Source organism: Balearica regulorum, chromosome 9 (genome assembly GCF_011004875.1).
Source record: "Balearica regulorum gibbericeps isolate bBalReg1 chromosome 9, bBalReg1.pri, whole genome shotgun sequence".
Classification (NCBI taxonomy): Eukaryota; Metazoa; Chordata; class Aves; order Gruiformes; family Gruidae; genus Balearica; species Balearica regulorum.
The window spans coordinates 5,814,850-5,835,430 of NC_046192.1; the positions used below are offsets into that span (position 1 = coordinate 5,814,850).

A 20,581-nucleotide genomic window follows, 5' to 3' on the forward strand; every position below is an offset into this window, starting at 1 on the left:
ACCAAGACCCTCTCCCCTGGCGCGCTCCTCCATCAGAACCGCGTCACCCTTCACGCTTCAGCCTCGTTAGCGCTTCCCGGGCTGAGGAGAGCCCCGTTACCGCGGCGGGTGGGGAGCGGGGAGCGGGCTGCGGGCGAGGAGCACGCAGGGCCGTGCCGGGGGAAGGCTCGGGGTCCGCCGGCCGCGGGCAGCCGTTCCTCTTCTCCGCAGCTCTGCCATGGCGGGAGGAGGAGGATGCTGCCGTGGCTCCGAATGACTCGTCCTTTCCAGGAAAGCAGCCCCCCTGAGTTTTTGACCAGGCTTTACCGGTGCCAGCCCCCCTCCCCGGTACCGTTCACCGCCTAACACCTCTCGGCTCGCTCCCCAGGCGGCGGGGCGGGGGCCGCTCGCTGTGTCCCCGCCGGAGGCAGCCGGGCTGGCGGCGGCGCCTCCCCCAGCGCGGCGGCCCCGGTTCCCCCCACACCCCCCCGCCTGGGCGCAGCGCCGCGCGGGGGAGCGCCGCTTAAATGCCTCGGCCGCGGCGGCAACAAAGGCGGGCGGCGGCGGGCGCCGGAGCGGCGGTGAGTGGGTGGGTGAGTGGGTGAGTGCCCGAGCGGCGGTGAGTGCCCGAGCGGGCGGCGGGGCCGGGGCCGGGGCCGGGGCCGCAGGTGCCGCGGGAGGGCGGGAAGGGCCGCGCCGCCCCCAGCCCGGCCAAGCCCCGCGGCCCTCGGGGGTCTCGGCGCGGCCGGGCGGCCTCGAGTGAGGGGCGCGGGGCGCTGCCTTGATTGACAAGTGCCTGCTCCGCTGCGGCGTGACTTTATTAATTCCTCTTATAATCATTATTGTTATTACGCCATAAATATAAACTTTTAAGCGGTAGTTGTTCGTGGCTGTAGCTGCCCGGGCTGCTCGTCCCCACTGCCTCGGGCTCCTCTCGGCGGGAAGCGGCGGGGCCCCGGCGCGGCTCGGCAGGGCTTTGCCAGCAGAGCCCCCGGTCGGTCCTGGCCGGGGAGCCTGCCCGGTGCCGGCACCGAGGGAGGTCGGGCAGGGATGAGGCAGATAATGCCAGCGGAACCCGCACCCCGCGGCTCCGGCTCCTCCTCGCCCCCGCTCTGTGCTTATTTCATCTGCATTCAGCCGGGCCTGGCTGGCGTGGGTCAGTCCGCACGGACCTACGAGTTGTAGCAAGGGAGAGACACCGTAAGTAATTTTAGAAGTAGCTAGATTTGTTTTTAATAGCTCACAGCAGGTCAGACTGCAGAAAGGAAGAATAATGTTTAATGTGTTTTCTGTGTTGCCATGCACTAGTGTTTTCTTTTGGGGCACATCTCAGTTGCTGTATTTGCGAGTTCCCCTGCAAATCGGGGCGGTGGAAGGGGACCCGGGGAGGTAAAGGAATGAAAACTGCTGCTGCTGGATGCTGTTTCCATAACTGCTTGCTGCAACTGGATCTAATCACTGACAGTGTGAAAACAAAAATAATCCGAGAGGGAAAAGGTGCTATCGCGGGGCAGCTGGATGTAGCAGGAGATTTTCTTGGCTGTGAGGGAGTGAGAAACCAGAGCTGCCTATTAATGCGTGAGGAACGAATGTGTAACTTGCAATGTGTGACTCCTTCCTTCGTGGCACGCTCACCGGACTGCACTTGCCTAAAAGGTTGGTAGCTAACCTAACGGGATTTTGTAACCCTCCTTACACAAAGGATTGTGGAAAAATTTTCCTGAGCTGGGATAACCTTAACTATGTGGGAGCACTGTGATGCACGCCTGCGCCTCCTCCTGCTCTCGCAGGGGAGTCAGTGGAGGGAGACCCCAGCGGCGTGGGGCAGGCTGACCTGAGGCCTGGTACCGCGGGGGCGGGGGGCAGCTCTCTGTCACAGCTTTTGCTGCAAAACCTGGCTGTCGGCCTTGGTCGTGCCTCTGAGAGTTGTTCTTATCTGCTGGGGTCCAGGACAAGATAAGGTAACTGGCACACATGCCTTGCACTTCACAATCGTGCCCTTTTGCCTGGGTCACTCTGTCAGGGAAGGTTTAAGCGAAGCTTTGAGTAACTGAGGAGTTTGTATAGACGTGAGTGATGTTGAGTGTTTCCCCAGGAGGAAGAATATTCCCAGGAAAAACCTTCCCCAGAAGGCCCCTGGGACAGAGGCCAAGAGCATCTAATGAGGCAAACTTTTCCTATTAGCTGCAGCTTTTGCTGTTGGAGGGTGAGGGCTTGGGGGGCTGGAGTCAGCAGGCATGGGGACCTCTGAGGGCAGGCAGCCCATCTCCAGGTCTCCTCTGCTCCGAGCAGCCGATCTGCTCACCTCGGCATAAGACGCTGCTTTGGAGGAGATGCAGGTGCTGAGTCTAGACAGATCATCTGCTTTCTTCTGGTTTAGCTAATAAATTGGTTCGCCGCTGCTGGAGGTGATGGTGCCGCAGAGACGAGCAGCTCTGCGGTGCTGAGGAGGAGCTCGGGGAGCTCTGGCACAGCCGCCATGGGTGCTGGGGACAGGACAGCCGCGCCGGGCTGCAGCTTGGCTCCAGGCAGATCTGTCCGCTGGCTCGCTTTCCTTCGTTTCGTGGTCGCTTCCCTTAGGCACACGTAATACTGTGGAAGGAGCTCTGGTTTGGGCTGCGTTCCTACGCAGCGGCGGTGACTTAGCGTGGGTTTTGTGGGTATATCGTGGGGTTCTCTGCCTAAACGTGTGCCTCTGGCAATAGGCGGTGGCTGGCCTGCCGATGGAGAGGGACAGCCAGCCTGTGCGGTGAGCTGCCGCGTTACCAGCGGGGCTGCAGTGCTCAGCTGGGCAGGTATCTGTCTCTTGCTGACAGCAGATGTGAGGTTAAATTTCAGAAAACAGGAGGAATATGTGATCATCTCTACCTGATTCCTGCGCAAACAAATATTGTTGATGAGGCTTTAATAAGCAGGCTGATGGCTACTGGTTGTTTGCAAATAAGCTGTAACTTGGTGTGGAAATGGACGTGCGTTGTCCTTCACTGAGACCTAGTTTTCTAGGGACAAAACAGGCGCCTACGTAAGTCTGGATGTGAAGCGATTGCTGGCAGAGCCTGTTGCAGGAGCTGGAAACGCGCAGGAGGAATTAGAGGTGCCAGGATGAGGTGGCCAGCGGGGGTCTAATGAATGGCGAAGCAGACGCAGCCAGTAATGCTTCGTATCTTTAACTCTGTCCCTGAGACGGTGGTGCAAGAGGAACTCGGCTGCGGAAGCAGATTACTGTATATTCAGAGGCTTATTTCCCTGCCCGCCTCTGTCCGAGGATAGATGTCCTGCTGAAGGGCAGCCCTTTGCCGAAGGTAGCGCGTGCGTGACGCCGCTCACACCAGCGTCTTGACCACAGACACTTGGGAAGCACGCGTCTCTGCTTCTGCGTTGCTCCAGACTGGAGGAAGCGGGGGGTGATAAAGGGTGCTGGTCAAAATCCATTTCAGGTTGTCCTGCCCTTTGCTCTCAGGCTGGCTGGCGCAGAGGAGATGTTCCAACTCAAATTCTTTCCCCTCCTGTGCTTCTCCTGACCCACCTGATCCGTTGCATTGGCAGATTTTGGAAGGGCAGAAATGATGCAGCAGAGTCGTGGTCGTTCTCCCTTTCTGCAGGAGAGGCTCAGCGACACGCGCAGCGCCCAGTGAACATGGCATTTTCCTCTTCTCAACTCGACGTTCACAAAGATGACAATAGAAGATCTCATGGAATTGTTTTGATGATCTTTTACAAAATGCACAGACCTTTTCCGTAGCCCTTAGATTTTGCAAGAGCGATGTAAATCACAATTCTGCCACAGGATTAGCAATCCAAGAGCATTATGAATCAATCTGATACTTTGTCTTAACCGTAGCCCTTCTTAGACTGATGACCTATATAAAGCTTTCGCTATAAGTGCTTCACTGAGGACAGGCTTTGTTTCTGACTGTAAGGTGGTGCAACTGCTGGAGATCTTTGTGTCTGGAGAACATTTTCATTGAGATTATGTAGAGATTGATTACAATTTCTGGTGACTTCAGATGTGCTTGAAGTCTGTGCTGCTTGACTGGTAACTTGTCTGTGAAGTGTGAAATAGAAGTGGTTCCTTTGAATGTTCTTTTAATTATAATTGTGCTGATTAAAGAACTAGAAGATGAAATAAGATGCTTTCAGTATAAAGTGCTCTTAGATGTCTAGCTAGCAGGGATCATTATTATCAGATGCTCTAATCACTTGTGTGATTAAAAACCTTGGAAAAATATGTGTGAACCACTTGTAAGAAAAAATCAAGGTTTATTGCCTTTCTGAAACGTGCACTGCCGTTCAGCCGTTAGTGAGATGTGCGCCCAACGCTTCCTCCATAAAATCCCTCCTTGAGGCTCACCGATGGTACCAGTGTGAGTGCACATCTGTTTCTTCCACTCGCAGGTGAGTTTTCCTTCTGATTGCTGGAGTAACGAGGTGAACGATGATACAAAGGAGGGTCTAGAACTGGGTCTGTGAAGCAGTGACTTAGCTGTTTTATGGCAGCACTTAAGCCCATTCCTACCTGTTCTTGTGATTTCAGCTCTGCAAGATAGATCCCTGAGTTTGAAGGATGCTGGGAAGCAACAAGAAGTGCACGTACACGAGAAGTGTGTGTGTGCTTCCCAACGTAAAGGTCCTTTCAAGTGGAGTGTGCGTATGGCAGCACGTTCACCTGCAGATCCGGGGTGTGGAATCTAATTTGGTCCTGTGAGCTGCTGAGGAGCTCATCGGTGAAACTGGTACCAGGGCTGCGTGACTGAGCACTCCTGCGCAACGCAGGAGGTCTGTCCTCTTGGGTTTTGTCTCAGCAGGTCCCAAGTAGTGCCTCTGCTTAGCTCGGGTTTGCCGGTCCCTCAGCAGTGTTTGGAAGCCGCCTGCTGAGTCTCTGCCTTGGGCGCTTGGCTTGCGGTGTCTCTGACCTGACAGCTCTGCCAGCATGTCATCAGATGATCTTAAATACCTGCTCATCATCTGTTGCTCACAAGTTACCACAACCCCTGCTCTCAAGCAAAGGTTGCACAGAAAGCTCTAACATGGCATCTTGCTGCTGCTTCTTCTGATAGCTCAAAAAAGGTCTGTTTATGAGATCTGTATTTAAAATAAAAACATTGCACAGAGCAGCGCCCCCCCCCGTTACCAACAGGATGCTGAAGGGCAGGGAGGCCTCCGCTCTTTCACACTTACTCCTGTGCCCCAGATGCCTTTGCCTGGGAGCGGAACGTCTGCGCAGGCCGAAGACGAGAGCTCTTTGCCGGGCTGCGCTGACATCTCTGCGCGCTCCCGATGCGCGTTTCCTCTGGGAACTGGCAGCTACTGAAAATTAACTGAGCGAAGCTGCTTGCTGCTGGAGGAAGCAGAGAACCTCAACGCATCCAGCGCAGGACGCCGATCTGTCTGTCTGCGCGTTGCATACTGATCTTCCTTCCGCAGCTCCCGTCGTACCGCCGGGCGGGTTTGTCCTGGAGCCCTGGCTTGTGCCTGGGATTCCTGAGGGCCACAGAAACTGCAAACAAGCTAACGCTCCCCTCATGAATGTTGCGTGCATTCCCACGTACGATGGATGAAGCGGTTTGCATTTTCAACTGTAAAATTTTGCAGAAAAATAGAAGTTGTTGACAGCAGTGATTGATTTTTTTTAAATATGCGTTATGGCTTGCCCTTTGTATCTTTGTAATACAGCATTCACTCATTAGAAAAGCAAAGGGGTTCAAATCAGCCTGGCTGCATTCACTGGATTTTCTGCAAATACCCCGCGTGTGCCAGCGGCGTCCCTGGTCTGTGGGGAGGGTGTGCTGGCACTCCATGGGATGGGATGCCCATAGAAATTGTCACGCCAGTCTTGCAGCAATGATAGCTGCTTTCTGAAATGGATCTCCTGGGGACTAAAAGAGATCTGTGGTTGCGGTTTTCCCCCCTGCAGATGACTAATCTCAAGGAGCTGCTTTTTATCTTGAAATAACATTTTACTCTCAATACCAGAGTAAGGAGGTTTTTGTTTTTTCTAAATTTGTGTGTAAAACAAAATCCTCAGGAAACGCTGCTGGCGGAGGGGGAGCGTAGAGCTCCCTGTGCTGTCTGATCCGAGCGGCTCAGGCGCAGAGCATCTCGAAAGCAATCAGTTTGTCTTTTAAATAAATAAATAAAAATCATCTCTGATTGCTCGGAGGAGACACCCGCATGCTATGAGTGGCATTGCCTAGCAGGACGGAAAACGTGAGCGTGATCCTTTGTTAGCTATGTCGGGACGTTATGTTTCTTTGGTTGGTCGGTTTTTGTTTTCTCCTGTCCCCAAGGTATAGTTCTGCATAACTTAAAGATTTTACTTTGGTCCAGGGATGGATAATCACCGTGTTATTTCTTGATTGTCCTTATGGCCCGACTGTAATCCTGCCATTCTTGGTGCAAGGGATCTTAAGGAAATTAGAGGTTTCGATGTACAAGATTATAATGGTTGGGATCAAGCTATGTATTTTTTTTTGTTTTGTTTACATTTTTATATAAATATATGTTAATACTCCACCCAGCTCTTATTTCCCCAGCAGAGATTCAGTATAAAGAATTGTTGGGGAGCTGGGCGCTTCGTAAGTGAGGTCCATCAGCAGAAGCGGAGCAGAGATGGAAACGTGGTGGTCTGGCTCCTCTGTGCTGGTTTGTTCATGAGCGAGTCTGCCTGAAACACCGTGTATGTTTTATGAGGGTCTGGAAGGTGCTGGGTGGACTTTGCTGTCATCCAGATAATTGTCTCTGTGAATTCTGTTCGTTTCCCATTAACAGCTGTTCTTGCAATCTTGACATTCACTTTTCACAAATGCTTGTGTCCATGAAAGAGCGGGGCTTTCCTGGGAAGATCATAAAAGAGCGACCAGTTGTGCCTTAACAAATTGTTTCCAGAGCTCGATGGCGTATATTTTATGGAGTCTGTAACTCTGCTTAGGAAGCTGCCTCGTGCCTCTCTGAACGCAACGCGTCCTGGAGAGGAGCCTCCTCTCCAGTGAGTGACGTGCTCTGGGTTACGCCTGACAAGTGCTGCAGGGGCAGGTTTCAGTGGAACAGAGATGGGACTCGGGTTGAATGAATTAGGAGTGGAGATGACAGTGGATTTAGATGAGATCTGAGGAGGAAATTCTTCCCTGTGAGGGTGGTGAGGCACTGGCACAGGCTGCCCAGAGAGGTTGTGGATGCCCCATCCCTGGAAGTGTTCAAGGCCAGGCTGGATGGGGCTTTGGGCAACCTGGGCTAGTGGAGGGTGTCACTGCCCATGGCAGGGAGTTGGAACTAGATGGGCTTTGAGGTCCCTTCCAACCCAAACCATTCTATGGTTCTGTGATGAAGCAGATAGTCCCAAGGATGCGTTTTAGTGCTGGAGGCAGGGGGATTCCTGAAGTGCCTGTAACATGAAAGGGTGTTTTGAGAGCAATTCTGGAAGGACACTTTAATTCAAGAATGACTCATGTGATGGGTTAGTCAGGCTTTCTGCTCTTGATGCAGAGTGGGGACTGAGGGATCACTGGCATTTTCAGGCTCTTCACATTTAATTTAACGTTTATTTAAATACCAGCCATCTTGAATCTGGCAAAATGAGTAGTTCACATATGGATTGAGGAGTCTGAAAAGGTGATGGAGACTTGACGTTGAGTAGTGGCCCCACGTGTTGTGTGCACAGACCTCTGCTGAGCTGACCGTGTCGAGCTGGCAGCAACGCTGCCTGCTCTTAGCTGGGATCTGGGAAGCACAGAGAGATGGGAGAGCTGCTCGGAAGGAATCATCTCATTTTCTTTAGATTTATCTGCTGGTTTTCAGAGCAGTCACTACTTGCTGTCTTCTATTTTATTCTTTTATAATCTACCGTGGATGTGGCCTGGGAATATTTTAGGTCCCGTGGATGTGGCTCAGCAATTTCAAATGTGGTTAGAAGTGCGTTTTTAAAAATTGAGGTGAACTTCTTCAAGTCTGCACCTGGGGTAAAAATCAAGATAATTTTCAAGTGTGGTGTAGCTTCCTTCTGCTTTTCCGCTCTTTAATTTTGGAAACTTCTTATCACTTGGTAAATGACTTTGCAAAACACTAACCTCTTTCATATGGACAACACCATTTCAATGAACTACTTGTTCTGAGGCATTTTCCCTAGTTACTAGGGGAGTGCAATTGGATAAATATTTTATTAGATAGTCATGGGTTGTTTAATTAGATGAATAGATGATCGTATACGTGCAATCTACGGAGAAAAATTCAGAAAGGTTAATTAAAGATTAGTTGTAAAATTTGATGTCAGAAACGGCGTTAAGTTTCAGCATGGACGCTATTAAATAAATTTAGTTCATGTGAATGGAAATGAATGCAATTTAAGCTTACCGTAGCTACAGATGCGAGGGTGTACCAGAGTCATTAATGCATATTAACTCATACTTTTAAAATTCATGCCTGCCATTAATTTGGCCTGATTTTTCCCATCTGTCTCCATGCAGACAACATACCGGAACCCTGACTTTTTTTGAGGCGTTGCAGAAATGCCTTTTTCCCCCTACTATCCCTTCGCAACCTCCGAGCTGAGATTTGACGCTGGGTGAGGACAGCAAGCAAAACCCCGTGGGTAATAGTTCAAATGCTTAACTTTGCGCGTAAATGTTGTCTCGCCAGTGCCAGCGTTTCACACCTGTGAAGCGTTCTTGGGCGCAAACGTCACATCCTGCCGCGCGCGCACCGAAGCAGGTGGGTGCGGCGGTGGGGTGGCAGCCTCCGAGGCTGCAGGAGGGGGGTGGCTCCGTCACAGCCGCTTCTGCTCGCGGCTCAGCTCCGCCGTCTGCAGGGATTTAAAGCTGAGTCTTGGCCTGTCTGTTTGTCAGAGCCCTTATCGGGCAGCACTCAGCACCTTGGTGGTGGTCTGACCTGGGCTGAGCTGATAAAACCAGTCACTGCTTTCAGGAGGTCTTGGGTCTTTCTTCCCAGCTTCCACCCATGTGGACCTCCCCTGCTTGCTGTAACTCCGTAACCTGGAAGAAAACAAACCCGGGGGGTGATCAAACCCTACGCAGGGCTCCCAGTAAGCGCAGGCAGCGGCTGCGAGCGTGGTGCCAGCCCCCCGTGTCCCTGGAGCGTGCAGCCCCAACAGATGCTGTTCTGGGCCCGCTGGCCCTGGGGGCTGTGGGACGATGGCGGTGACTTTTGGAGAGCGTGGCCCGCCACGTCTGCCCTAAGCTCACCTGCCGGGATTTCGGTAACCGCAGGCTGTGCTGGTGGTGGGGGTTTTGTGGCTAGATTTTTCCATTGCTGGCTGCTTTTCTAAAGTGAAAACATGCTGGCTGGGCAAGAAGGTAATCACGTCCCGCTTCTCCCCACCTGAGATTGCCCCATGGGCTATTGCATGTTTTAATGCTCCTTGTTGCAATCTTGCAGTGGTTTTCAAGCATTTCTTAGGTGGGCAGCCTCGAGAGCACCTTGCAGCCATTCCCAGAATATCAAATCTGCACACCTTTTCCCTTGGCCAAATGCCTGGCTAACCATATGCCCCAAGAAACCACCTTCTCCTTCCAGTATTACTCCTTCTAGCCCCTCTCAGCTCCTGCCAGATTCCTAAGTAGCCGTCTCCTAGATAGCTTTGGGGGTCTCTGGCCCTTGAGCATCTTTGAGGCCCCCCCCCCCATCTTTTTGCTTTCTTTCTCTTAGGTTTCATGAAAACAAACTCTGGAATTGGAGAAAAAAAAAAAAACAACAAAAACCTGACCCAAAACCAACCAACCACTCCAAATGTCCAGATACGTTCTGCCTCTCTTCTCTGTAGTTACACTTGCTGTTTTTCCCCAAAGTGAATTTAGCTGTTGGTGTTATCACTAGTTCTAATGAATTTTTTATAGCCAATTACCAGGAGTCTATTAGCTGTGTGTTTGTGTCAAAAAGTAGGTGTACTGGTTCAGAGCAGATGAGCTGCAAAAACTACCCGCTTAAAAAAAGCTCGGGGAGAAGCTACTTTGGCGTTGCTCACTGGAAAAAGAGCAGTTCTTCAGCTCTGGTTTGGGGAGGAGGGTCGAGGAAGTTGAGTTTATCTATCTCGAGCAAGATGGGTGTGAAATGGAAGTGTTCATGCTCGCAGTACCTTGTCTGGAGAAAGCAGTGAGAAACTTCTGCAAAGCCGGTAGGCGTGGAAGAAGGATCCTGCTGGGGTATTGCCTGGGTGGAGCTGCTGCTGGGGCAAAGAGATTGGATTAGCCATCATTCGCACAGGTAATCTTTCTTCACGGCCGGGAGGTAGCTCCTGCGTGAGCCGTGGCATGGGTTGGCTGCGTTTCTGTTTCTGTATTGTGTCCTGGTGAAGTGTGGGAAACAAAGTCCTGCCTGACCTTGGCTTTCAACAGAAGTTTCTAGCTCTGTTCATGGGAAGGTGGTGTGATGGCGGGGGATTTCTTCACTAGCATATCCTGGTAACGTCGCAGCTTGGGTGTGTGTGCTTCCCCAGGCATATGGTCAAGGTAGCAATCAGTAACTGGATTTTCAATCCCTGCCCTTGAGGGCTGTAACCCTGTTCTGGGGTAGCAGAGGTTGAGGTCTGGCAGCAGTGATTGTATCGTCCCCAAATCCCCGCCAAAGGTCGCCCCTTAGTGCCTGCACTGCTCTCTTTCTTGGCCGCTGAGCCCCTTTTCTGCAGAAGGGATGGTGTTTGGGGTACTGTGTCTTCTGCAGTGCAGTTGCCTTTGTCCAGTGTTTGCAAAGACTTGTTGCTCTGAGGCGGAGTTGGGCCACCTAAGCGTAAACTGGCAGTATTGTGAAGCGTTTGGATTGAGTGAGGGTCAACAATAGCTTGTTAGGCTGAAGGCATCAAAACCAAGCAGAGCTACGTCCCATCAAAATGAACGCAACTCATGGAATTCCTGTAGTTCAGGCTACGTTCATGCCTTTGATTTTATTTTTTATTATAATTTATTTATAAGAAGGTTCCGTTTTGTAGCAGAGGTAGTAGCATCAGCCATACCAGAATTTATATATAAATGCAGCAGTTTACATTGTAGAAATGGCAGGTTTATCAGGTATTATTGTGTCCTTGTGGAGCTTTTAAGCTGTCAACCTTGGCCTCAATAGCAGGAGGAAAGGGTTGCAAAGCCAGGCTCGCAGAAAACAGGATAGCATTTAAGTTACACAGCCCAAATTTGACTTGTGTGTGCGCTGCAGCTTCTGATTGCACGGTTTCACAGCTGCTTCTCAGCATGACGCTGCCTTGCTCATTTTGCACAACGAATGTCTATTTGTAGTTTTGTGATTTTGGTTTGGGTTTTCTTTCCTTTCTTTATGCTGCTTGAGATTGTGCTTTACTGATTGTGCTCTTAAACCCTGCCCCAAAGATAGAAACCCAAGTCCGCTGTGCTTCTCTGTGGTCTTCTCATAAATGTCACAGCATCTGCAGTTTGCAATGTGTTTGCGGGAAAGTATCTATCTATAGATGAAGACCTAAGACATGATCAGGGTGCTCAGTCAATTTTGGGTGCTCTTCTGGGAGTTTGCCAGGACTTCGCTCCTCTTAATAATTTGTGATGTCCCTGAAATGCAGTTCTGGTGCTGAGAGCTCAGCCCATGTGCAGGCTTGATCATGGGTCTGACCTTGTGCAAGGGTCTGGCAATAAGGGATGTGAAAAGGTTATTTTAAGATGTTTGTTTGGTTTCATAGCAGCTCTAACAGAAGCAGGCAGGAGTTGCTTCTCTCTGGCAGCTTCGATTTTCCTCTGTCAGGGGACTTTTTCTGGCCTTTGTGCCTTATTTATGGCACCTTTTTTTTAATTATTTTTATTTTTAAACTTACGTAGTGGAAAAAACCCTAGGCAGAACCTTGCTTCAGTGCTGTCATTCAGAGAGTGCTTCTGCTGCGTGAAGGAAGTGTGCTATGATAAAATGAGGTGCAGGATTATAATGCTGTTGGGGTTTTTTGGTGTTTCGTAATGTGTGGGGAGAGGAGAAGGCTGTTCTGCCAGTGGCTGGGCTCCTCAGTCCACCACATAGGCTCCTGCCGCTTGAGTCATGTGTCAGTGGTAGCAGTGAAACAGTCTTCTCTGTGGACCATCGGTGGGGAGTACGAGGCGCTTCGCTGACAGCTTGTGCGAGGAGGATTTGTTGGCTGGTGGGCACTGCTGCCCTGGGGAACCGTGGGCTCTGTCAGTGGCCCGACAGGCAGGTAATTGCTCCAGCCATTGCCCCTTCTCCAGCTGGTTCCCAGACCACCTCCAGGTCCTTGCCTTGGTCTTCTTCATTGACCAGTCCTGGTCTGAAGCTCCACAGCATCTCATTCCGGTCCTTGGCTGAGCCCTTGTCTGGGTTTCATGTCCCACTCCTCTGCATCTGGCAGACCCAGGCCCCTTCCTTCCTCACGTCTTCTCCTCATCCGACTGACATGAGTGGTGGGTGCAGCTCTCTGCTAGCGGTGGCGGGCATTCGTGCCCCTGCTCCCGGGCAGGATGCCCTGTGGCAGCATGTGGGTGCCCTCCCGGCCGTGCTGGCACCCGCTTTGAGCCGCTGGCGAGAGGGACCTGCTGCACTGCTTGCCCTGGGGGCAATTAATGATTTTTCTATTTAACCATAATTAACCTGACAGGCGGGATTTTGATTATGTTGTAGAACGAGTCGTGGTGGCAAGATTTCTAGTTTTGGGATGAATCGGCATTAACAATTAAGCAATAACCAGTTTCCTTTACAAGAACACAGACAGCAGGATGTTTTCCCCTGCCGAAGCAGCCGCCAGACATTGGTTGTGGTGCAGCTGGGGGAGGCGGGAGGGGGAAGTAATTTCTCACCTGTAGAAGGAAGAAGGAAGATAAGCCGTAAGGCTCTGCCGGCTGCCAGTGGGAGCGATGCTGAACTACAGCGCAGGCTTGTTGCCTCCTCTCGCCTCCTGGTCCCACTGCCTGTGGTTACTGGGTTGGTGCACATACCTGTCGCGCTGGAGCCTGGGTGTTACTAGGGCATTAATCAAGTCCCTTCAGGCAGATAAACTCACCTGGGCTGGTACGAGACCTTCAGCATCCTCCAGTATCTTTCCATACAGATCCGCTGTCTGAGGAGGGAAGAAGAACTGGTGATATATTAATGGTAATTTTTACAACATTGTTGTGTGTGAGGGGATAATTTTAGGTCCTTATTTAACCTTGGCATCTTCCAAGGTATCTTCTCTCCCAGTAACTCCCTGTTATTATTCCTGGGGGTGTGAACGCTTGCCCTGTAGAAATGCTGTGCGGATGAATCTGTCAAGCCCAGGTTTGACCAGAAGGCAAGGGGGGCTGATCACTCCTGCGCTCGTGGCTTGTGGGACAAGCGCTGACGATTCCAGCTCTGCTGAGAGACGCTGCCCATCCCGCAGCTGGTGGCTGCCAGCTCCCAGCACGGGCTCTGTGCACATCTGGAAGGAGCCGGGCTGCCAGAGGTGCTCCTGAGCAGGCAAACTTGCTGTCCCGCTGTGGCGAGGGGCGCGTGTCCCCTCGATTCTCTTACTTCCTGGAGATGCTGGTGAATGTTTCCAAGCATCGTGCCCTGTTAGTGGGAGGGAGCGGACGGACAGCTGAGCAGCTCCCTCGGCCCCAGCCTGGCCGTTGTGCTTCTCCCCCAGCTCTGCGGCTGCCCCAGGCGCTACCACGGCAGAAGCAGCACGGCTCTGATGGCATCTCTGGGTTCGCTTTTCAGTCATGTCTAAAGGCTGGCTCGGGCAGGGAGGGGAGAGCCAGAGGTGGATTGCTGTATGTTCTTAAAAGCGTTGTCCCTGAAGAAGTGCTGTGTGGCTGGACAACCAGTGTGCAGGGCTTGCTCCACCTCCTGTGCTCCTCTGCCTCCCTTTTCTCCCCTGTTTGCATCGTTTCCCAAACTCAGACGTGCCCTTTCTGCAGGTCACAAAGCCCGGTGGGAGCACAGCCTGCAGCCAGGGGATCTTGCGGCTCTGCTGAGCTCACTGGCCGGGGATTTCCTAGCCTGGCATGTAAACGTCCTGGGGCTTAGGCTCATCATTACTCATCCAGCCTTCCTGTACTGCATTACAGCTGTCCTGTGGTCTGCCTGGCCAAATTTCCTTGCCGGAGGGTGGCTTGCTCTAATTGCTTGCTGTGATGGCTGACCCCTTGCTGGGTGAGGTGGCTTTCAAAGGTGCAGCTACGCTGAGGGGGAAGCAAAGGATGTTACTTTTCAGTCTAGCAGCCAGCTCTTTGTTTTCCTCCCCTTTGACCTAACCCTCAAGTGCCATTTTAGTTTCGTTATTTCTTACCCAGCAAGAACCTGCATCAGCCGGTGCTGGTGGAACCTCAGCACCCGTGGTAAGGCATTGCGTGTCGGTGTCTCTTTGCCCCTTCTTTTTTTCTGTCTTCCACCTTTCTTGCCTTTTACCCCTCTTATTTTCTATCTTCCTTCCTTTTCTCATCACACAAACTTTGTAAAGCCTAGGCTTACCTTTTTCCCCACTGCTTTCCCTCCCCTGCCGTGGTGTGCTGCAGTGGGTCAGGGTCCCCGGCTGATTTGAGCTGGCCGTAATTTGGGATATCAGCGTGTCAGGACCCGTCCTTAAGCTGTGAGCGCTTGGGTTCCCTGCTGAGAGCAGAAAGCTGAGCTGCTGGACGCAGGGGTGAAACATGTGCCGGGTGATGCACATACACTGGAAACTTGCCCAGGGCAGGATAATTATGGGAGGCGGTGGTTTTTTCGAGCGGACCGTGTGCTCTCACTTGCTGAACAGTCTTGTGATTAATATCTTATTTAAGAGGATTTTAGGACACGGGCTGCAGTTACACTGAGTTTCTTTTAGAAGGAGAGGTTAGAAAAATAAACTCTGTAAAGGCTTTTTTGTGTTTCCAGCAAGGGTCATCAGCGAAGTGCAGCGCATCACTGCTCCGCTGCGTCAGTGTAGGCGGCGGGTTTTGCTGTTAGGGGGTCAGTGGGAGAGGGGTCCGCAAGAGGGGCTCTGCACGTGCCTTTATACAGGCCGCATTGCGGAGATCTCCTTAGGGACCCAGAACTCCAGTGCCGAGGGCGAGTTCTTCTGCCCTGATGGCGGCATTACCAGCTCTCCCTGACCCTGGCTCCTGGCCTTAGGGGAGTTCTGCAGCCAGCAGGTCTTCGCCAGCAGATTTTGCCTTCAGAGTAAGGCTGTGTGGTTTTACTTGAGCACAAGTTATCTTTAAAGGTGTTGGCGGCTCGGTTGTTGGCGGCTCGGTTGTTGGCCTTACCCAGGACACGCTTGCCCGTGGTGTGGGCGCAGCAGCATCTGCAGGCTCTGGGTGTTTCCTTGTCACTGCTGACTTGCTGTGTGGTCCTGGCTGGTGGTTGTAATCTCCAGTCCGGTGGTCCCTGTTCAGTCTGATATGGCTATCTAACGTCTTCCCCTTAATTTCTTCCCTAGGCTAGAGAACTCGATTAAAAGGGAGATGGGAGCATGAAGAATTGTGTGCAGAGCACGGATGTGCTCCCCATGGTGGCATCTCCTACAGATCTTACCTGGCAATCTGCCCCTGCCTGGAAGGGTTTGACAGGAACCGCTGCGGACAGCGAAGGAACCTGGAGTTGAAGGTGATGACCATGGCTCTTCCTCTTCTTTTCCCTGCCCCTCTTTTCCCTTTCACACACCTGCAGCAAGAGCACGGCCGCCGTCGGTGTGATGAGGCCACGTGCGTTCAGAGGCGCTGCCGTTTGCACGGGGGCTGTCTGGTGTTGCGTGCAGAGTCAGGAGGACGGTAAAGAAAACAGGAGGGGTGCTCTGCCGTACCCCTCGTAACTACCCTATGCTTCTCTTTTAAAGCAAAATAAAACATTTATTCTGCTTCTTGTGGGAGTCCTTGTAGATGGTTGATACGTGTTGGTTGTGCTCCAGAGATACATGCCTAAGATCCAGTGATTATTCTTACTTGCAGAAAATTAATATAAAATGGGTGCTGGGGGTCGCTTCGGTTAGGGCTTTCACCAGAAACCCTCTGGGGTTCTTCCCAGTGGTGCTAGGTTAGAGTCATTAGCTGGCTGCTTTCATAGCTGACCGCTGCTGAACGTGCCTCAAGTGCTTTCGTTACTGGTGCCACTGCTTTTCCTTTCTGTCACTCTTCCCCACTGGCACGCTGCCCCTTATTGCCAGCTGCCTCCTGGGAGCTGGTCCAAAAGATCCGTGTCACGCCCTGAGTATTCCTAGAGCTCCGTGCTTTGGCTTTGGGCCTGATTAGTGCAATAATTGCGTGAACGCTGCTGCCCTTTGGTATACAGTGAGTGTACGCCGTGAGGTTTTGGTCATGCGAAGCGAAACTTTTGGGCAGCCTGAGCCATTGCAGTGACTGGGGAAGGTGGTGATGCTGGGACCCTCCTTCCTCTTGTGCATGGGAAAGCTAACTTAGCAGGGGGCATTCTTAGAGGTGACAACAAATACAAGTATTGAATTCAGGCCTGCTTTCACGTGGGAAGAAGGTTTGGGATGACCTCGTTGTGTAGCTGTTTCTTTAAATCCTTAACTTGCTGGCATCAAGAGCACCAGATGTTGCTCCCCACTTCCTCTTCTGCTGGTAACACGCTAGTGTCCTCTGCTCTGCTTCAAACCTGAATCTTTAATACGGAAAATGCGCCACTCTTTCTTCCTTGCTGGCCAGGGAACTCTTCTCCCTCCCAGTGTTGTATTACCTTTAGCATTGCAAACCGCAGCGCTTGGGCTGGGGCGGCGGAGCTCCAGGTGCCTGCCTGCCCGGGGGCTGCTGGATGCCCGTCCCCAAAGAGGACAGAGGGCAGCTAAAATTTGCACGGATGTCACAGACAGAGTAGTATGGGGCCTGGGGAGCACTGACAGGAGCGACCACACACTGCTGGAGGTGAGTGGAAAAGAAAGAGTGTGGCATGTTGCCTTGGGCATCTTCGGGAGCTGCTTCTTTCATGGGGAAAGAAGGGAACTAAGCTGGAGACAGCTTGGCTTCTGCCAACGTGGGATTTGTATGGAATAGAGAATCAAAAAGCAGGTCAGCTATGGAGCTCCGCCTCTGTAAAAATTCGGGGTTTTTTGAAAACAAGGCGGGGGCGTGTTTAGTTTTGTTTTTCTTCCTTGTTCCTCTGCGGAAGTCCTCTGCTCGCTGGACGAAGATGCGTCTTGGGGTGTGACCTCGTGTGGGCTGGTGAGACAGCAGGATCTCGTGTAGACACGGGAGTCATCCTCCCTCGGGAGGCGTGGGAGCACGCGGCAGCCCTGTGTGCAGGTGCAAATACAGATGTGCAGCAGTGACGGGTTACTGTTATTTTGGCCTTGGTCGAATGCCAGTCTCCGGGACAGCTGAAATCTAAGGCCAGGCCAGCCTCTCAACCACAGGTTCGCTTTTGGTGCAGAGATATTCCTTCTCTTGATCTGCTTTGCCAACACTGAACTGAAGAGTTACCTTCCATTAGTGCCAGGGCAAAATCTTTAGCCCCTTTTGAAACGCTGAGAACTCTTCCTGTGGAACAGCCAAACCCCAACCCCCTGTTCCTAAGCACGGTTTCAGACTAGGCAGCCTGGTTAGGCCTGGCTTGTAATACACAAAGGCTGCTGGGGGAGTTGAATGTTTGAAAACCGGCAAAGTGGTATATTTGGTCTGTAATATCTGTATCTCTCTGTCTGCCCAAGCCTCTTGTCAGCAGTTACGCTGTGTAATGTGTTAATATCTGAAATGGAAAAGGGCCTTTTATCTCTCCTCCTTTGGGCGCATCTGAAATAGGGAAGTAAACCCAAAAATAGGCGCACCCCCTCCATCACCCCCCGGTGCCTCCATGTAGCCGTGTGGGAGCTCTGACCCCCGCTCCTGTGGGCAGCGTTTGGGCTGAGCAGAGCCTGCCCCTTGGAGGAGAGGGGCTGTCCGTGTGTTGGGGCTGGGTGGTCGAAGGTGGAGGAGAAAAGGACGGGGATGTGCTTCGGTGTGTCGCGGCCAGGTTTAGCAGTGGTTCGCCAAGGTGGGTGTCCAGACCGGTGGAGCACACTCGCAAAAACCTTGGGCCACGTAGTCATGTATCAGCCCCGAAATGTCTTGGTGAGCAGAGGACACAGGCACTGCACACAGGGGATCCGGGAGAGGTGGGAGAAGAGCTGGCCGAAAATGCAGATGAGGAAAGGACTTCCAGCAAGGAAGGTCTGTGGAGGGTGGGAGGAGGGCGGGAGGTGGGTATATGGATCTCACCAAGGCGGGGGGGCAGCTGCCTGCCACTGCACTGTGGGGAAGGGCCACGGAAATTGGGGCATCCCGTCGTGCGGTGCCGATGCTGGGAGGGGTGTGGGAGGATTTCCCGGGAGGAAGATGAGAGTCCTGCAGATGCAGACGCGGTAGGAAGGCACCCGGTTCCTCACGGGTAGCACGTATATCCGTCTCCAGCCCTCCTCCCCTCCTCCCTGCAGTGCTGTGCATCCTTGGTGTCTTAAAAACAACTCTTCTAAGTACCGCTGCAGTCAGAGGAGCGGTTTCGCCGGGCGCTAACCACCAGCGCTGCCATGCGAGCGTTTGATCCGGCGGTGCAGAGCACCTTTCATCTTCCCGGGCAGCAGCGGCGGCCTGGCAAAGTCAGAGGGAGCCGGCGCCTCTAGACGAGCGCGTGGGAAATTTCTGCTCGGCTTCCTTGCTCTCACACAGATGGTTTTTCACCTCTTTGGGCTGTAATCTGGTGAGATCTCTGAGAGCTCTGATGTTCAGTCAGCTTATAGCAACCTCCCAAAAGAGGTCAGGGGAGGTTAGCTGCAAGCGTGCTCGTTTCTGAAGCGCTGATGTGCTATCCTATTTGAGGTGGCAACAGATAAAGCCAAGATAAGGCTTTATATACAACCCAAAGTGAGAGGAAACTAAAAACTGGGGCAGGCTTATAATTTTTACCACTTTGCTTTGGGGAAAAAAAAAAAAAGAGAATTACTGTTCCTAACTGACTTCAGAAAATATTCATCAGACTGATGCATTTTTTTAACTAGCTATTTCTGTATTTGATAAATTCAGAGATGACTTGTAATTTCCCTTGACGACTTACAACTCTGACCTATATGTGTGTTGGGCAGCTTATGAAAAAGCTTTTATTTCAGCAATATCAATTTGTTACTGTATCCTTAATGCATTACTACCGAATTCAAAAATAGGTGGGAATAGGTATATAAGTACATACATATATGTATTTGTTATATATTGGAGACACACACGCATTTCAGTGGAAGCAGAAGAACTTTAGCTGAATTGGCCTGATTCTTGAAAATAAATTAAAAAAAACCCCCAAACCCGAACAAAAAGACCAATGAAATGCAAATTAATAATCCCAAAATAGCGCGAGGGCTCTGCTAGGCTTCTCTGTCGTTTTCCTTTGCTTTGATATTGGAGCGTTGCAGCTCCTCCTACGCGAGAGGAGACCGTCTCACCAGCACGCCCTGGGCTTGGTGGCTCTCTGCCTCGGAGGCTGCTGGGGCGATGGCCTGAGGATGGAAGAGAAACTGTGTGCCTCCTGCCAGGAGACGCCAGGACGGCCAGGGCTGCGTGCCTTCCGATGTCTCTGCGACAGAGCTCCCACCCTGAGAAGCTGGAGTGGGAGGTGGTGGGACAGAGCGAGGCGTGCCGTTGGGAAGGATCCCTTCGGCGAGAAGGGGCAGGAAAGCGGAGATGAAGGGTTGCCCAGGAGCAGCTCCATGAGACTATGGTGGCATTCCCGAACAAAAACCCTAAAAGCTTGTCCCTTAAAAGCATACTGGAGTAAAAGTAGGCAGATTTGTTTAAATAAAATGAAGGAGTAACTTTTAACCTAAAGCTTTTCCACTTTGAGCTTGGATCAGATGTTGAGCAGCAAGAAGAAATGGCCTTGGCTGAGGTAAATTGGGCATGTGCTGGAGGTGGCACGAGACCCCCCTGCCAGCCTCGAGCACCCTGCGGGGTGTTGCGGCGTGTGAGGTCACCGCTGTGTGGAAACGCCGTGTGCCCGCTCTGACGCGGTTAGGCACGGTGCGTGTGTCCCGGGGTGTCCTGTCACCCACCCCCAGCAGCTGGCAGCCACCGCTGCGCCTGTGGAACATCTCGGCTGGATTTCGCCAGGTTCCTTGTCCGCACAGAAGCGTGTCTGCTGCTGGGATGTGGATGGGTTTGGCACTTGCGCTTACCTGTGCGGCCCGTCGAGGCGTGGTGTTGTTAGAGATGACTGTACGTAGTGTTTGCTGCACAGACTCATCTCAGAGACGAGTTTTGCAGTATTCTGCACCTTTTCCCTGGTTTGTAAAGGTTTGTTTCAACCAAATGACAATTTTTGATGCTGCGGTGCAGTTTCCTTCTTTGAGGGTGGGGGAAGCCCCAGCAAAGCACTTTGGTCTTCTGTGTCTGGGCTGTTGAGTTCTTACTTGAAAGAATTGGGTGGATTTGGGGATTAGGCTTCCTGAGTGATGCAGCATAGATTTGGTTAATGTTGAAGTTCAGGGCATCTGCTTCAGTGATGCGCTCTGGACCAAGATTGTGGCATCGAAGCTGACCTGCTGATCGCCCCACATGTACCATGTTTCCATCCATACTGGGAAGTAGCTTCTGATCAAAGAGGGTTCAAGTCAGGTGAAACCCAACAAAAAGAAGCTTTCCAAGAATGGTCCAACATCTTGTGGTTGCACCGGCTACTTGGGTTACTGCATTTCCCAGCAGCAGGACACCAACAGAAGTCA

The 20,581-nt window shown here is 52.0% G+C and overlaps 1 protein-coding gene and 1 long non-coding RNA gene across 9 annotated transcripts in view; one reads left to right on the forward strand and one right to left on the reverse strand.

The window, feature by feature from the left end:
* Positions 1-428: 428 nt before the first annotated feature.
* ST6GAL1 (ST6 beta-galactoside alpha-2,6-sialyltransferase 1) overlaps positions 429-20,581 on the forward strand; it is a 45,990-nt gene continuing 25,837 nt past the window's right edge. For 3 of the 8 annotated variants that reach the window (XM_075760919.1, XM_075760914.1, XM_075760923.1), the window contains exons 1-2: positions 429-560; positions 15,326-15,492. The gene's annotated coding sequence lies outside the window, so the exon portion shown is untranslated. Of the gene's footprint in view, positions 561-1,615; positions 1,636-8,438; positions 8,564-13,646; positions 14,247-14,897; positions 15,067-15,325; positions 15,493-20,581 lie in introns of those variants that run through there. The other 5 variants (XM_075760916.1, XM_075760918.1, XM_075760915.1 and 2 more) reach the window with 5 other exon arrangements.
* LOC142602899 (uncharacterized) lies at positions 7,204-14,586 on the reverse strand. The gene is made up of 4 exons (XR_012836724.1): positions 14,380-14,586; positions 12,947-13,003; positions 10,064-12,743; positions 7,204-8,963 (listed from the first exon to the last, which is right to left on the reverse strand). It is a non-coding gene; the product is annotated as an uncharacterized LOC142602899 (long non-coding RNA).